Source organism: Maniola hyperantus, chromosome 22 (assembly GCF_902806685.2).
Source record: "Maniola hyperantus chromosome 22, iAphHyp1.2, whole genome shotgun sequence".
Classification (NCBI taxonomy): Eukaryota; Metazoa; Arthropoda; class Insecta; order Lepidoptera; family Nymphalidae; genus Maniola; species Maniola hyperantus.
Genome location: NC_048557.2, coordinates 8255545 through 8272432, shown reverse-complemented (window position 1 = coordinate 8272432; position 16888 = coordinate 8255545). Strand labels below are relative to the sequence as shown.

The 16888-nt window shown below is 37.1% G+C and overlaps 1 protein-coding gene and 1 long non-coding RNA gene across 4 annotated transcripts in view; both read right to left on the bottom strand.

Moving 5' to 3' along the window:
- Positions 1-16888, bottom strand: part of Hipk (Homeodomain interacting protein kinase) — a 146904-nt gene that overhangs the window by 44194 nt on the left and 85822 nt on the right. The window lies entirely within an intron of this gene.
- LOC138403941 (uncharacterized) lies at positions 8590-10512 on the bottom strand. The gene is made up of 5 exons (XR_011238060.1): positions 10193-10512; positions 9873-10106; positions 9409-9468; positions 9114-9297; positions 8590-8917 (listed from the first exon to the last, which is right to left on the bottom strand). It is a non-coding gene; the product is annotated as an uncharacterized lncRNA (long non-coding RNA).

Sequence of the window (16888 nt, the reverse complement as noted above, 5' to 3'; positions counted from 1 at the left end):
TTGTTCTTTTGTGCGGGCAACAAATATCACCTTAATAACTATTTATCATGCAGAACGCCCCCTGCGTTTGTGTAGTTTACTCCAATTTTAATATGGATACCTTCAAGTCAAGAGAGACTTAGTATCTTCCAGACAAGCGCGCTCCATCTTAGGCTGCATCATCACTTGCCAGCAGATCTAATTGCAGTCAAGCGCTAGTCTTAGTTTAAAAAAAAAAAGTTTTCCTTAGTTTGCTTAAAAGATAAACAAATCATAGAAACCTCGGAGAAACGCGTAAGCGGCGCGAATTGCCCTGCGCTTTAGACCATGTGGAAAGCATGTGGAGTTAGATTTTCCACTAGTATCATGATTTTGTTGTCAGTTTGCTGTAACAAGGTATGGGCCACGTATCCTCTCTCCTCCTCTTACGCATTTAAGCGAGAATCTACTTGTAAACCTTGCAAGCAAACTAAGGAAAACAGTATACCTAAATTGTAATAAAAAATACCACCAATTATTAACACTGGAATCCATAGTTAAGATAGGGGCTTCTTTAGGGGACCATTCAGACGACACGTGTCATATTCAACCTTAATGCAATGCATAAAGAAGCCCTATCTTGATTATGGATTCCAGTGTTAGGGACTAGATGATGCCCCTAGCAATATCATCTTCACAGGTTTATATAAAAATCTTTACTTAAAAGTGTCCAGTTTAAGAAATTAGTCAAAATAATGACTAATTTGTGAGTAGCTCACGTCAAACTCATTATTTTGACTCATTTCTTAAACTGAACACTTTCAAGTAAAGATTTTTATATAAACCTGTGAAGATGATATTGCTAGGGGCTCAATTTGAATGCCATAACTACAAGCCTACTTTGTCGTATTAGTTTACAAATTGCGAAAAACCAAATTAAATTTGAATTTCGCGGGCAGACCGTGTCTTCCACCTTAATCCATCAGGAAAACAGAATTTCTGCGTGATCGAAGTCGTGAACAACATGTCACCCTGCCTTATATTTTCCCCTTGAGGTTAGTCAATAACAAAAGATATGCAATACACCAAGTTGCCATTTCCGTTGGCGTCAACAACGCGAATGAGGAAATAGTTAACGCGTTGCGTTTCTGCGTAAATCTAAATGATTCTAGCTACTGCTTGTTAAATTATTGCATTCGCTTTATTCGGTTGGATGACAAAACCACAAATAGGTTTTGAGCTAACAGATGTTGGCGAAAGATAAATGGTAATCGACTGGTACCTGATCATTTACAGTGATATTTATGTAATGTATTGACAGCATCCCATTGGTTTTATTTGACTATCACATTACTCGTAGTAGGTATGTTTTTTTTTTGTAGTTGACAACGCACAAGAAAGATGGAAGGATAGGTACAATATAGTCAGAGGGAATAACACGGCCAGTAAGGTAGGAAAGTTACAGATAGTCGGTCTATTTGTTATGTCCATGCTGGAGGCTGCAACTGACACGCGGCATGCGATTGTCAATTGTCATAAGCATTTACGCTTGTTTTTGTTATATAACGCAGGAAATAGTTCTGAGAACAGAATAGTGACGTGATCAGTATTTAGTGGCTCGATTGCGGTAGAACGACAGCTACAATGTCACGATCGCAATCATCTCTGATTGTTTGATGCTCGCTCACTATTGGCTACAATGTAAGTCAGCCAATCCGCGCTTGGCCAGCGTGATGGACTATATAATAAATAAATAAATAAATAAATAAAACGTTTATTTTTTAATCATCTAGTTACACACATACATGGATTTGATCTTGAACAATTTGCGTGCTTGTTGGAATAAGCATATACAATATTAAGAATGTTACAAGATCAAGAACTGGCTATCCTAGCTAGATTTTTAGATCTGTGTTAAGGATAGCCTAGCCCTCTCCCTCGGTTATCTAAAAAGTAAATTAATACATTAGTGCACAAGCACAAATCAATTATTGCAGAAAGTTGTTGTTCTGTAACGTTTTACATTTTACATTACACTATGGACAAAGCCTTCTCATTCTGAGAAGAGACCTGTGCTCAGTAGGTAGTGAGCCGGCTATGGGTTGATGGTGACATTTTTCTCGTACCTACCTATGAAATATACGAGTACTCAGTACGTGTACAGATAAGCAAAGGGCAGAGATAAACGATCATGTAACTCTGAGCAACTTTTGGGTACATGTGCCGCCAGCCAAATGAGTCACGACTTCATGTCTAAAGTATGTATGTGACATCACGTCTGCATACCGAAGTAGATACAATAACAACTACATTATATCTATGCCAACATTTTCAACATGAACTAGTAAAAATCCTGATTAGGTGTCTGAGTTACCGAGGTACAATAACAACTAGCTACGTACAATTACTTAAAGATTAAATATCATCAACATAAACTAATAAAAATCATAATTTACGAATTCTACAAGGAAAACTATCAGTCCAGAATATATTGAATAGCTTGCATCCCGAAGACGAATATAGACTACTTTTTATTCCGGAAAATCAAAGTTCCCAAGGGATTTAAAAAATGTAAATTCACGCGGACGAAGTCGCAGGCATCGTCTAAATAATTATTGTTATAGAACATCCAATCGACTAGCCAAGTCTAAGATGAGTGATGTAATTGACCACGTCTACCAAAGTCTACTCATAACAAGTCATAGACTAAACGGACGGACGGGCGGACTTATCGATCTGGAAGCAAAGGTAACTTGTAGGACTTCTATACGTAGGCAAACGCTTACAGACAATTTTGGGAAAATCCACCGGGATTCGTGGAATAATATTACATTATCCGGGCAAAGTAGCACAATACAAGTAAAAACTGTAGGTAGAGTTTTGTATTTTAGTAGACACTAGACTTCCAAATCTCTATGGACATTTCATACATTTAGTGTCTCAGAGCATCCGCCTGCTCATCGGACGTCGGGGGTTCGATCCCGGGCATGCGCATCTAACTTTTCGGAGTTATGTGCGTTTTAAGGAAAACATCGTGAGGAAACCTGCACGCCTGAGAGTTCTCCATAATGTTCTTAGAGGCGCGAAAAGACGGGCCCACTTCATGCTCGCACGGCGAGTAGTCGGTTTAGTTTTTAACTTTATCTTGTAGTACATCCAAATCTATCGGAGTACACATTTCAGACATTTAATGGGTCTCGGATATCAATTAGCCGTTCAAAATATCGGACCGAATTATACATAATAGCACTTGTACACTTAACAAACAATAAATTATGATTTAAATTCAAATTAACTCATGTGTAGTGACTAATGTTAAGTATTTTTACACGCTTAATGCATTACAACAAAATATGCCGCTACCGTACAAGCACTTGTCCTAAAGTAGCGCGACGGATATATTTACTTGGAATTATTTTGGTATCACCATCCACCTAAGCCTAAGAGCACACTAAAGACTTTTCCTTTCAAAGATTTCGTCCTGCAGCAATACAGCAAACCATTTAAAACCGAGACAAAATAGCGTAAACTATCCAATCTAGTGATTTTAAGCTTATTTCGTGGTTTAACGACATATTTTAATGTATATAACGAGTCCCGTCCTTTATTTTAATTATTTACGAAGGTCTCGTAATTTATTTACGAAGGTTATTTTGTCGATATGATATCACCCACAGTCAGAGTGAGGGAACTCTCAGTTTAATCCTGAATCGACGATATGTCAAATGATAGGCTATGGGTGACGTAAAATCAAAGAAACATAGGAAAATTTGACGCCTGCCGTTTTGTTACAAGTTCTCTAAATGTCGCGCCGTGAACAGCTGTGCACACAGTTTATCAATGAACCCCTTACGTATAGCGACTTTTTGTCTGTCAACATGTCGCTTATCCGTCCTGATTTTAAGGACAAAGTGGTCCGTGGGCCGCCCTGACTCAACATAGTCGTATTTACTTACTGCGTTTTGGGAACGTTTAAAATAAACTTACATCACTTCCAGCGAGCGGGGGCAAGTATTCAAATCGGGTTACTTTTTAATTTATACCATTCGAATTCGTCGTTCTGTTCGTAATTAAGGAAACGGCGAGCTGTGTTGAATCTCCTGGTTAAGTCAATACACATAAATAAAGATACTTGTCCTTACTTACTGCACCAAGCCCACAGTCTAAACCTACAAAATAAATTACTCAACGCGGTTACATTTTAAAATAAATAATTCCGATATAGGCTCATTACATAGCACGGGTCTCCTCTCAGAGTGAGGGTTTTGGCCATAGTCTACAACGCTGTCGAAGTGCGGATTAGCAGACTTCACACATCTCTGAGAACATCATGGAGAACCCCCAGGCATGCAAATCTCTTCAAGAGGTTTCCATTCACCATTGAAACAAGTGATATTTTATTGTTTAAAACGCATATAACATCCAAAACTTACAGGTCCGTGTCCGGCATCGAACACCCGAATAAGATGCTGAGTCAACCACTAGGCTATCACTGTTCTTATCTATCCACTAGCTTATGCTCGCGACTTCGTCCGCGTGGACTACACAAATTTTAAACCCCTATTTCACCACCTTAGGGGTTGATTTTCAAAAATCCTTTCTTAGCGGATACCTATCAAGTACGTCATAATAGCTATCTGCATGCTAAATTTCAGCCCGATTCATCCAGTAATTTGAGCTGTGCGTTGATAGATCAGTCACCTTTTTCTTTTATATATTATAATATAGATTAGTTAATCTCAAAAACCTTTTAAGTATCTCTTTTAGTCAACCATAAAATATATCTAAATATCATAAACAAAGTCATAGGAAGTAAAATATTACAAGCAAAAGGGCGAAATATCTAGCAGTAGCCGTGCCAAGTTTTAGTCACCAAAGAAAATTATCTAACTCTAAATATATGACTTTAGGCCCCCACAGAGAGACCCCCTGACTCAGAACAGGGAAGCCCGCTGTGGATGACGTCACGCAATGAAAAACTTACAATTTTATAAGTTTCGTAGGAGCACTGGTTGTGGAACTCTTATTATAGTTAAACATTTATATAGAGTGTATTGTATTGTAATTTGTAACGTTGGAAATTATAACTACCCATATTATACATGCGAAAGTGTGTTTGTTTGTTGGTTCTCCTTCATGATTTTAGCATGGATATAGTTAACGACCTCCTTGCTTTTGTTGTTTCTTCAATAGTGGGAGGGCAAGCGGTGCATATCACACGCTGCACATTGTACCATATAGATATTTCTCGGATTATTAGCGAATTAAGCTTGTGATTCCTGGTGGCCTTCCATGGGCTTCCGCAAAGTACTACTTTGCTAAGTCATCGATATAAATGACAAGATATGGTCAAGCGAACAAAAATTTTCACGGTTTAGAAACCAAATAAATCAGCGCCACCTGTTAGATACTAATGAACGACCCGTTTGAAATCACTGAGGTTGCATTGGTGCATAAGCACCAATGAGTCGGTGCCATTTTGTTTGTTCAATAATCCTGTCCATACGAAGTAATATAATATATGTTGCTGATTAGTTATCAGCGGATTACAAAGAGATTGAATATTAAAAACCAGAAGTTACCAGACAGGATCAAACACCAAACCAAACTACCATCTTTAAAAAAACTCATTTGAAAATCTATCATAATATTGGCAACACTCCGACCGATAGCCGGTAGTACAAGAATCCTGTCACAGTATCGACATGGGTGTGATAAATGGGTGTACTCGTACGGGTACAAGACACGCTGCGGATGATTTATGGAAATGCGATTATCCATTTGTCATCCACAAGGTAGCCCGTTGGCAGCGCGATTGGCAAAAACGTCGCTCAAACCTGCCCCCCAATTGTGTAAGAATAACCATTTCATGGCTATCGCAATCGTCAAGAATTCTGCCCTTTGATTGGCTGTGAAAAAATGTAAACAGCGAATCAACCAATCAAATGGCAGAATTGCTTGACGATTGCGATAGCCATGAAATGGTTATTCTTACACAATTGGGGGGCTGGTTCTTCACGACCAGCAAATTGGATTATTACTTTCCCTACCTTTCTCACATACTTGAGCAGTTTTTACTTATATAAATCCTGCAAATTGCTAATGCGCGTGGCCGCCATTTTAGTGACGTCAGCACTAGACTGAAGTTTCGAGCGGATGGTATATTTTTATTTCGGCTGACGTCAAAACGACGTCATTTCGACGTTAATGAGACATGGTTCCAGCGCAATAGCAATTTGCAGGACTTATTCCTTTATTGGGTCAAAGAAATGGCAGTAGAAATCGTAGAACACAAAAGTACGACGTCGCAACGGCGCAGTTTATTTTCCCAGTCTGTCGTACATTTCACTTAGCTCGTAAAGTATTCTAGTTTTGCTTTTATTTACTCGCGCATAAAACTTTTACGTTCATCTCCCGTTCGCCAGAGGTGGCTGCAAGGACAAGAGTTTATTTGTCCCGAACCTTACGTAATATTTCAGTTGGTATGTTTGAACATTAGTTATGAATTAATCATACGAGTTACATCTAGGGTAAGCAGTGCTTCTGTGCGCTTGCTTCTCTATGACCTGCACGCCAATTAATTGTGCTCTTTTCGTTGATTGAATAGCATTTACTACTTCTTCCAAATCGGTTTTCTTTTTCTAATAAATACCTAGAGGTCTATCGCAGTTGTACTGTAACGACTATCTATCTACTATTTGGTATGTTTTTTAATAATTGGTAATAGATTATGAATGGGTAAGTGCCTGATTATTCATTAATCTAAAATCTTTTCAGCTTGATTTATTACAAATTCTGTTCTTTTTTTGTATAATGTTTTTAGTTTATAAAGATAAAGAAAAACAAAACTGAAAAGAATTGACAACAAAATAAATACGATCACGTAAATAAATTAAAATGCTGCAATCGAACCATTTATAATAGCGTCTTGACTGTTATACGAGCCATATTTGGTCAGAAATGTGGTGCTATATCGAACGCAATATATAGGTAATATGACCAATATGACGCGAGGGCATAAATTTCCAATTTCCAAGGATTAACGGCTGGGACCGATTGACAGCGCTCAAAATTTAATATGAGGACGCCTTACATATTACAGCAAGGTTGGAGTGAGGCCGGGCGGACTGGATCAATGTCGCAAAACAGACTAAAAAAACCGGCCAGGTGCGAGACAGACTCGCGCACCGAGGATTCCGTATTCGGGTATGTTTTTCGACATTTTGGCACGATAAATCAAAAACTATTATGCATAAAAATAAATAAAAATCTGTTTTAGAATGTACAGTTAGAGCCCTTTCATATGATACCCCATTTGGTATAGTAATCTTACCTTTAAAAGTTGAAAATAACAATTAATAAAAAATAAAAAATAATTATTTTGTTATTAACACATTTTACTTTATTTTTTGTGATGTAACCACAAATTCACGGTACTCAGATTTTCCCCCTAATGTCTGCTATAAAACCTACCTACCTGCCAAATTTCATAATTCTAGGTCAACAGGGAGTACCCTATAGGTTTTCTTGACAGTAACGACAGACGGACAGACAGTTAGACAGAGAAGTGATCCTATAAGGGTTCCTTTTTCCTTTTGAGGTACGGAACCCTAAATAAATAATAAATAAATAAATAAATAAAAAATTATTCATGTAAACTTTTTACAAGTGTTTATGAATAGTCAGGTAGTTTTAATTTACCACTGGTTCGGAACGCTAAAAATGTGTTTAAAGGTACTATCGGTTGTAAACAACATAGTAATATTATGTGTAATTAACAAGTAAGTAAACAACATAATATCACAATAATATGGATAAGAAGATAAATTACTAAAAAGACATGTATTTTATTTACACATTCATTCGAAATTGATATCGGTTTTTGAATCCACAGCTGCAGGGCTATTCTGTAAAGCATTTTTCGTAATTCGACTAGTGAATTCGCGATGAGTTTGATCATTTGTATTCTGTAAAACTCGATAGTACAGGTGGTGCCGCATTGACGAATGCGGCGGTGAGATAAACTACTTGGTCAGGATAAATGAGGCACAAGTGGTATTCTCTAACGCCATTTCTTGGTTCGATCGAGCTTCGATTGTCGAATTACGTCATCTCAAAGCTCGAATCCACTTGTCAAATATAAAGTTATGTGAGAGCTATCGAATTCGGAGTGAATTTTTGCTTTAGTGATTTTAATTGATTTTATATAAAACATTTAAGCTTTAATTTAAGTGATAAGTTGTTTTAAGTAAAATAATTAGTTTATGAGTTACATTTTGTTAGTCAGTATTGGTTAGTAGGTACCTATAGAATTATTACTACCATGGCTCGATTGTGTTCAATTTCTTATTCATCATCATCAACCAATAGACGTCCACTGCTCGACATAGGTCTCTTGTAGGGACTTCCACACGCCACGGTCTTGCGCCGCCTGGATCCAGCGGCTCCCTGCGACTCGTCTGATGTCGTCCGTCCACCTAGTGGAGGGTCTTCGACGAAAAAAGTCGACGTCAAGCGAATGAGATTCGTAATTCACTTACTATTATTTAATAATTACTCGAGACTTTGTTTTTAATTACCGACTCTCCGAAGAGTTAATAGAACATTTATTGGAAGAAATAAAACATCAAGATTTGTTTACCAAATATTATTTTCGGTTTAAAGGAATATTTATTTTCTCAAAAATAATAATAATATTCACTTAACTAAAATTTTGTACATATTTTAATTTTAGTAGGTACTTACGCAGAAGTATGCATGTATTATATTATAATTCTATTTTCCTTTATTCTTATACCTAAACTATTTACCTAATTACAATATTACCTAACTTAACTAATATAAATTTAGTTATGGGGTATTGGGGTTGCCAGAAATCTCTCTGTCATTCTGGAGAATTGAGACCACCGTTGAGTTGGAGATGCCACTGTTTGGCGTCTTTGGCGACGGTTGGATGGCGCTAGAACAAAAATAACTTCTTAGTAGAATTTATAAAGTAAGTAATTTAGTAGAATTTATATTAATTTATTAAGTTAAAGTCAATCTATCCTTATTCAAATCTGTTGGTATATTTACAGACACAAACAATAATTTTATTATTGGGTAGGTACTCTAAATCTATCGCATTTTCTAGTTATCTTGTAAATTATAATTACTTGTCATCGGGGAAGGTGGCTGGTTCTGTGCTGGTGATCCCAACAGCCAACTTTGGGCATTAAGCGTGCGCCGTGAGGGATGAGCACCCGAGCCCGAGGGTGTTGTAGGCAAAGGCGGTGGTCCACTAACTCCAGCTGGTGGGGTGTGCGGTGGGGAAGGAGGTACAGGCAGAACACTCTGATTCTGAAAAAAGTAGGTATAATAATATTAGATATGTATATTTTATGTAAATTTGATAAGATATTATTAGTAACTAACTCAACTAAAAAAAAATCAATAGCAAATTAGCCTTACCCTAGCAGAAATGACTATATCTGATAGTGTGCTCGGAGTGCTTCTGTAACATTGATGGTCCTAAAACAAATTTAAATAATGTGAATAAAACAATAAAATGTAAATAAATGCATAATATAGTATTTCTATTTATTACTGACAGATGTTTGTTTAAAAATAAATTACTTTAAATACAATACTTGAGCTATTCTGTTATATAAATACATCTAACAAGTTTACCACAGGGAGCATTTTGAAAGAGATAATATAATGTTTAGACCCCAAATTTTAGTTGGGGTTTTTAAAGTTAGTAGATTATGTACAACAGAATTAGTTACCTACACTAAATACTTTTTTTAATGTCACACCATTGAGGCAAAGCATTAGGTGAGATGTTAATGCTAATAACCGGGACCAACAGCTTAAGTGTAACCAGGGTTTTTTAAACAATGTTTCACTTCTTTACATGTAAACCATTCACTTACTTCTGTTTGTGGCAGTGGAGCATCTATCTCCAAACTTTGGTCCACTGTTTTGAAGTTTTAACACAGCCTCCAAGGCTGTTTAGTTGGAGTTCCAGTGCCTCCCAAGATCTTCGGGCTGCGTCCCTTGCACTAGGTACTTTAGAGAAACCCTTTGCAAGGCGTGGGTTTCTCTCCAAGTACTCCAAAAGAGACTCAATTTGAGCCCGAGAAGGATGCGACGCTCTTTCCGTGATGCTGTATTACGAAATGTAATCTTGTTAGACACGAATTGTTAGATATGAACATAATTTGTAACTAAAGAGCAAAATTACAATACTTACTTCATTTTTTGGAAACTTTTTCCTCAACAAATCCTTTAAAATCCACAAAACAATAGTTACTTTTAATCCACAATTTCGAATTCGATCACTAATGTCACTTGGTTTGTAAACAAACTTAAAACTTTTTAATTCGCAGCCATCTTGCGACAAAGACCGGTAGGTGCTAAATGTAATTTCGGTATCTTATACGTTAAAAAATGAGATTTATTTTTTTATGTGTACATTTTTTTGTACCAAAACTATAAATCATACATTTTATTAGAAATGTGTACGTATTTTGATAAAAGACGGATTTAAAAATTTTACCGATTCGCTTTACCATAGAGGACACATCCCTAGTCGTTCGAGTTCGCATTCCGAACTCACTTCACTTCGCATGTGCGTAGCACATGTTTACAGAATACCAAACCAAGGTGAAGTGAGTTTGCTTTCGAAGTGAGCTATCTCACTTGAGTGAGCCTCGATATCGAGATGTTATTTTAGTGAATAGCCCTGCTGGACATAGGCTTTCTCGAGAGTGCGTCACCTTACACGTTCCTTCGCTTTCCTCATCCACACACTTCCCGCGTCCAGCGGGCTAGAGAAATATCGGTAATTAGAATTACGTAGTATACGATAAACGCTTAAAAGCGTACATAACTGTGATTGTTCTAGGTGGGTCGAACCGTTCTTATTAATAGGTACTTGAAGCAGTTGAAGCTAATAAAAAGTATAATAATAAAATTTCTTAGTTCAAACACTTTGCGAAACGATCAGCGCAACAAGCGTGGCGAGCGCAATTTTTTTCATAAACTCTACAAAATTAGAGTCACTTTTGTTTTTAATAATTTAATATTGATATCTGAATCTAAAATAGTTGCTAGTCAGACATCGTGGCTAATTCTGCTGTACACAATTTACCTGAAATGACTGATCTATCTAATTGTTACCGCTTTCTCAATGTCCCGTGCGGAAAAGAATACCACTGGATTTAGACCTGTCACTTTAGTTCAGAGATTGTGTACAACAAGAATCAGCCACAATGTAAGCATAATATTGTCTGTGAATTGGCAACTGGCAATTATTTCAATTTAAACAACTTTACAGGAGGAAGGGAAAAAATACTTGTTTCCTTCAGCCTTCAGCTAAATAGTGATTGTATGTAAAGTGTAGGTAAAGCCTCGCTAATATATGCATGCTTTTCGAATTTTTGTTCCAAAACCAGACTAGAAATATAACTGTCTTGAATTGTGGCACTGCGGAGTAGATACGAAATAGCATAAACTGAAATCGTCAACATTTTAAAAGTTAAACAACATATTCAAATTGAATATACTATATATGTATACCGCCGCGCCACGCCGGTCATTAGTTTGCCAAAATCTTCTCCCGCGCTCACCCGTTGGCGATTGTTCTGTTTATATCTCGCAGTCACATTCAAGCTTTATTATTAGATAAACAAACTACGGCTTAGTTTTGGCACTCCGAATGCAGCGTTCAAATTTATGTACCTACTACCCCCGCCATAAATTGTAAACTTCTTGTCATGTGCTAAAATTGATAAATTCATTGCCAGTTACACTGCTGCTTGCTGGCTTTGCGGTAGTGCAAATTTTGTAAGCTACATACATTTAATTCGAGAAATATTTCAGCATTTCACAACGTATTTCAGGATATCACAGAATTGCACAATGTATTTTAAAGTTTCGCAACGTACCTATTTCAGACTTTCCCAACATATAATACAGAATTTCTTTGACTCCAAATAAATATCGAAATAGAAAGACTGACTAAATATATCTCGAAATTCGACTCTAAAGGATAGAAGAGCCATGGCTGGCCTAGCGCCCAAAAGCGCTTATGGAGCGATACCAAAAGAGACGTGAAGTTCGAAACCTACCGGTTCCATAATTTTGATATTGAAAGATTTTTTATATTCAAATAAACTTTTACTTCGAATCGTCAAATGAATCTACCACTGGCACTGGTCCGGAACGCCCTTTCTACCCTTTTAACGAGAAGAACCAGTAAGAAACTAATGATAAAGTCTCTTCTATGATCAAAATATTATCAACACAATTTAACTCTACCTGATGGCGAGCTTACAATTTATTAAAAAGTCAATATAACATTTTAACAATAATAAAATTTAATTAATTCATTAAAAAAATCCGGCCAACTGTGTCGAAAGACTCGCGCGCCGAGGGTTCCATAGTACATTCGTATTTTTTTGACATTTTGCACGATAAATCAAAAACATTATACAAAAAAATATGTTGTACAATGTAAAGGTAAAGCCCTTTTCCACTTGGTATATTAATCTTACTTTGAAAGTTGAAAATACTAATTATTTGTTAATTGTTCATAAACACATTTTTTTTTTTTGTGATGTAACTACAAATTCACGGTTTTCGGATTTTTCTCCTTACGTGTGCTATAAGATCTACCTACCTGCCAAATTTCATGATTGTAGGTCAACGGGAAGTACCCTATGGGTTTCTTGACAGACAGACAACGAAGTGATCCTATAAGGGTACCGTTTTTCCTTTTGAGGTACGGAACCCTAAATATACAATAATAATAAAAATATACAATAAAAATAATGTTGACAAACATGTACAGTAGGTAAGTATATAATGTTTATGTATACATTATAACCTCAAGTGGACAGATAAGGTCGCGCGTTGCGGATCAAGACGGCCGAGTGGTCACAATTGGGACGATTCCCCTTTATAGCTCGTAACTACACTTGACACAAGTTGATTTGTCTGTCCAATGACTTGGATAAAATTGAATATTTCGAATAATCTTAGTATAATCTTGTTATGTTATCAAACAATACACAAACAATACAAAGTTTACATCATACAGTACAAAGTTCAGGCATCATCAAAATGACGTGGCTTTTAACAGAGGACTCTCAGTCACTAGCTCCATACAAACGTAGTTTGCAATTATTGTGCATTGTAAGGTCTACATCTCCTGAGGATGCTCCGGTGTCGGGGCGATACGTGCGTCGAGTGTGTTTTGGGATTTGTGTGGTGCTGCGTGGTGGTGGTGCGTATTGCTTGCCGAGTGGCTGCTTTTCCTGCATGGTTAGCAGTGGCGGGCGGTGCATTTCGCATCCTGCATGTTGCATCATACAGATTCGACCTGTTTCAGCGGATTACAACAAATTAAGTTTTTGGTTCATTGCAAAACGTAGTTTCATTATCATTTAAATATGAAACAACAAAAGTCAATGATTGTCGACACGTTTTAGAAACTAACGTAGTAAGTCTGTGAAAAATAAAAAAGTAAAAATGTCTCGTATTAAAGTTACACGGGTTTTATAACGTTTGTATGTAATTCTTTGAGCCCGTCTGTACATTTATGTATATTAGTTCCTAGAACGTTGAATATTATTGGTTAATTAATATTCAAATGAGAGCCAAACTACGTTTGTTTGGAGCGCGCTACAAATAAACCCCTCTTAAGGAGACTATTAAATATAACCTACAGTGGCAAGATTGCCTGTAAATTCTGTAATTGATTAGATGAGACTTATGAGGAGTAAATTCGGAGCGCGATCCATATAAACGAAGTTTGATTCCTATTTGAACATTAACCAATTAAACTCAATTATTGAAAATCAGCTACGCTTATTGTATGACTTGCTCAAAGCGCACATAAATCTGAAAAGTTAGAGGTGCCCACCTCCAGAATAGGAGCCCAAAGTAACCATTGAAGCCCTGGCCTAAAGCGGCCAGATATTAGGGGCGGCCAATCGTGGAAAAATTCACTGATGTTATTATAAAAATTATGTAATAAAAGTTGGCAATAAAGTAAATTTATTATGTAGTCTACACTAATATTATAAAGAGGAAAACTTTGTTTGTTTGTTTGTTTGTTTGTACTGAATAGGCTCAAAAACTACTGGACCGATTTTAAAAATTCTTTCACCATTCGAAAGCTACATTATCCACGAGTAACATAGGCTATATTTTATTTTGAAAAAAAATAGGGTTCCGTAAGATATTTGGGTTTTTCGGACACAAGGTGTAAAATTATATAAAGAGGTAATGTCGTTAAGTTTGTTTGTAGGGGGTAATCTTTAGAACTACTGAACCGATTTTAAAAATTCTTTCACCAGTAGAAAGCTACATTATTCCTGAGTGACATAGGCTATACGGGATCTTTAAAAACCTAAATCTACGCGGGCGAAGCCGCGGGGATCAGCTAGTCTATAATATAATTATGACGAGTGCTGAGAAAGAGGCGGCTGGCACCTACTTAAGTATTACATGGCCTAGGGCATAGAGCGGCCAAGACTACAAATCCGCCAATGATTGACCCACCATACTATCAACGCTTTGTTCCCGTATCCTAGTAGTTAGGCTAAAGTGAAACTAGGCACCTATCAATTTGTTATAGTCCATCCACATTAACTGTGCAGCTGCGACAGCAACTACTCGTAGGTGCGACACGGTGACAGCAGTGAGCAGTAAGTAGCATAAAGTGACGACAGGCGAGCTAACTAGTTTTTTATCAACGAGAAAGCACGCAATTACCGCTGCGGCCCGTTTGTCGCCTGCTTCGGTCGGTATTTTTTTGCATTTTTTGTATGGAACTACATTAAAACTAGAGCCGTGATAGCTTAGTGGGTAAGACGTCCGCCTCCTATTCGGGAGGTCAGGGGTTCAATCTCAGGCACGCACGCATCTCAAATTTTACAAGATATGCAAATTAAAAAAAATTAAAAGTGCATAGGTAGTGTTATATCTCGTACGATGGTACGGAACTATTCGTGTGCGAGTCTGACTCGCATTCGACTTTTTTAATTTTCATATTATGTATTTACAGGAGTATAAATTATTCAAATATAATTAGGTATACGAAATTGTAATCTTAGGTAATAGACGCTGTGATAGCCTAGTGGTTAGGACGTCCGCCTCCTAATCGGAGGTCGGAGGTTCGATCCCGGGCACGCACCTCTAACTTTTCGGAGTTATTTGCGTTTTAAGTAATTAAATATAATTTGCTTTAACGGTGAAGGAAAACATCGTGAGGAAACCTACATGCCTTAGAGTTCTCCATAATGTTCTCAAAGGTGTGTGAAGTCTGCCAATCCTCACTTGGCCAGCGTATTAGACTATTGCCAACACCCGTGCACTGTGTGAGTCGGCGATGGGTTGATCATGATGATGTTACATAAGAACAACAGCCCAGCCGCGGCGGCATGCACTGCGCGGTAGGCTGACCGTGCTTTATTGATGTGGGTTGAATTTTTGTATTCAGTTGCAAAAATATAATTATTAATTTAAATGAAATAGTCATACAAAATTCATAATTATGCTCAATAAATTAATTAGGTATTTATTTAAATATGAAATTAACCACCTATGAGTATGCTTCTGTTCTGAATTAAATAGTGCTCGGATTATATCGGGGTTAATGAGTGTTAAAATCGCTTCGGCAAATAATTCCGTTGTTTGGAAAATTTGCACTTCGCAAATAATATTTATGCCGTCAACCGAACGACCTTAATTATAACTAGCTTATGCTCGCGACTTCGTCCGCGTGGACTACAAAATTTCAAAACCCTATTTCACCCCCTTAGGAGTTGAATTTTCAAAAATCCTTTCTTAGCGGATGCCTACGTCATAATAGCTATCTGCATGCCAAATTTCAGCCCGATCCGTCCAGTAGTTTGAGCTGTGCGTTGATAGATCAGTCAGTCAGTCAGTCATTCAGTCAGTCAGTCAGTCAGTCACCTTTTCCTTTTATATATATAGATTAATTCATGAAACCGATAGACTATGAATAAGTTATTCGGTTTCGAATTTATGAATACAATAATTATTACTAACATTGTTATTTAATTTTCATGTTATTGTTTATTTCACATGCTCCAATAACAGAAATAACTAAGTGCCTCCAAAGGTGAAAGATCGCCGTCGTCCGTCCCTTGCTTAAAAGTCTACTAAAACAATAATAATTATCTACACTAATCATCTTTTTATTGTCTCTACTAATGACAATCAAAAGTGAGATTGGCCTACAGAAAATCTTTAACTCATTATTTAGTCAAATAAATCGTAGAGCGTACCTACTTTCAATGTGGAGCGTACCCACCCCGATTGCCATCTCGACCTGTCGCTTACTATAGTCTTAAGTTTTAATAAAGGCTACCTTACTCGGGACAGGAGAGGCTATAGTGCAACTTGTAACTAAAGTATCATAATGTAGTAATATAGTGTATCATGTTTCCGTTAGGTACGCGCTGACAGGTTCTCGAAAGCGCAGTTTCCAAAGGCATTGTTATCTGTTCCTGTGCGTCTGTCGGCGACTCTCTGTCAGCCTCGGCGTCTGCCGTCGCGACGCCACTTTCACAAACTATCGCGTTTCACGTGAGCACTGCTATTATGATCTTACCTGAGAGTGCTTCTATATCTGGCTAATTAGAGAAACTTATTTTTAGGGTACCGTATCTCTAGTGATAAAAATACACCCGTCACTTCGTTGTCTGTTTGTCGTGTCTGTCAAAACCCATCAAGGGAATCAAAACCTAGTCTGTATATTATGATCTAGAGTAGGTATGGATAATTTTCGCCCAAGGACCGCTGACGTTGATTTTGAACGACTTCTTCAGATTTCAGGATTTAACAATAAAACTCAGGCTTAATTTTAACAATAAGGCTCAGTTAAATTATCAGAATATGTATAATTGTATAATAG